Consider the following 1,703-nt stretch of genomic DNA (forward strand, 5'->3'; position numbering starts at 1 on the left):
CCTGAGAAGAATGTGCATTCTGCTATTTCAGGATGGAATATTCACAGTATATCTCTTAACTCCATTCGATCCAATGTATCATTCAAAGCCATTATTCCCTTGTTGATTTTCTGCTTAGATGATCTGTCCACCTACGTAAGCCGGGTGTTAAAGTCCCCTATTACTGTTGTACCATAATGGGTTAGTTTCTTTATGTTTGTTATTAACTGTTTATGTATTTGGGTGCTCCCATGTTGAGTGCATAAATATTTACAATTGTTACATACGGTCTTGTTGAATTGTCTCCTTTATTACTTTATAGTGTCCTTCTTTGTCTCTGGTTATAGTTTCTGTTTTGAAGTCTGTTTTGTCCAATACAAGTATTGCTACTCCAGCTTTGTTTTGATGTCCATTTGCATGAATAATATTTCTCTATCCCCTCACTTTCAATCTGCAGGTGTCTTTAAGTCTAAAATAAGTCTCTTGCAGGCAGCATATGGATGGGTCTTACTTTTGTATCCCATCTGTCACCGTATGTCTTTTGATTGGAGGATTTTTCATTTACATTCAAAGTAACTATAGGTAGGTATGTATTTGTTGTCATTTAAAAATATGGAGCTCTTCATGAATTCTGGTGTCATCCTTGGGTAGGGGCATGCTAATCTTCTCTGTATTTTCTAATTTTAGTGTATGTGCTGTCAAAGCAACCACTGTTTTGTTTCTTATATGTCTCATTTATTCCCTTCCTTAGTATATTGTATTTTAACATATATTGTATTTCTCTATATTACATATAGAATATAAAAATAGTATTTTTATATATATTTGCACACGTTATATATTTTACTTTGTATTTTTGGGTTGCATTAGAGTTTGCAATATACATTTACAATTCATACAAATCTACTTTAAAATAATGCATTCCATGTCGCAGGTATTGAAAATTCTTTAAAATAACAAAATTTCCTAATTCTTCCCTCTCATCTATAGTACCAGTGTTCTCTTTCATTTCACTTATACATAAGCTTACATAATCAAATTTATTATTGCTATTATTATTTTGGCCAAACTGTCATCTGCTATATCAATTAAGAAAAATGAGTTATTTTACCCTCACTTATCTACTTCATATTACCTTCTAATGCTCTTTCTTTATGTAGATCTCAGTTTCAGACACATATTATTTTCCTTTTTTCTAAAAAAACAAAACAAAACCCTCCTTTTAATAATTCTTGCAAGGTAGATCTACTGAGAACTACTTTCAATTTTTGTTTGAGAAAGTATTTTCCCTGTACTTTTGAAGAATTTCACATGTCACAAAATTCTAGGTTGGTGGTACTTCCTTCTTGCTTGCATGGTTTCTGAGAAGATGAATGTAATTCTTATCTTACTCCTGTATAGGTAATTCTATCTTCTGGCTTCTTTCAAGTATTTTTATCTTTAAATTTTTGCAATTTGAATATAATGGGCCTAGAGGTAAGCTCAGAGCACTTTGGGATTTTTGGTCTGGTGTCTGGCATTAATGGGGGGGAGGTGCACAAGTTATATCATAATTATTTCAAATATTACTTCTGTTCCTTTTTTGTTTTTTCTTTTTCTGGTAATCCCATTATACCTATCCTATACCTTTTGTACCTGTGCCAGCTTTTGGATATTTGGTTTTTTTTCTTTTCTTTTCTCTTCTTTTCTACTCTCATCTTGGTTTTCAATTTGGGAATTTCCAT

General features: G+C 31.9%; 1 non-coding gene across 1 annotated transcript; it reads right to left on the bottom strand.

Annotated features, from left to right (window-relative positions):
* Nucleotides 1-585: 585 nt before the first annotated feature.
* Nucleotides 586-690, bottom strand: LOC123323614. Its single transcript, XR_006539495.1, has one exon. It is a non-coding gene; the product is annotated as a U6 spliceosomal RNA (small nuclear RNA).
* Between the last annotated feature and the right edge of the window lie 1,013 nt (nucleotides 691-1,703).

This window comes from Neomonachus schauinslandi, chromosome Y, assembly GCF_002201575.2.
Source record: "Neomonachus schauinslandi chromosome Y, ASM220157v2, whole genome shotgun sequence".
In the NCBI taxonomy this organism is placed as follows: Eukaryota; Metazoa; Chordata; class Mammalia; order Carnivora; family Phocidae; genus Neomonachus; species Neomonachus schauinslandi.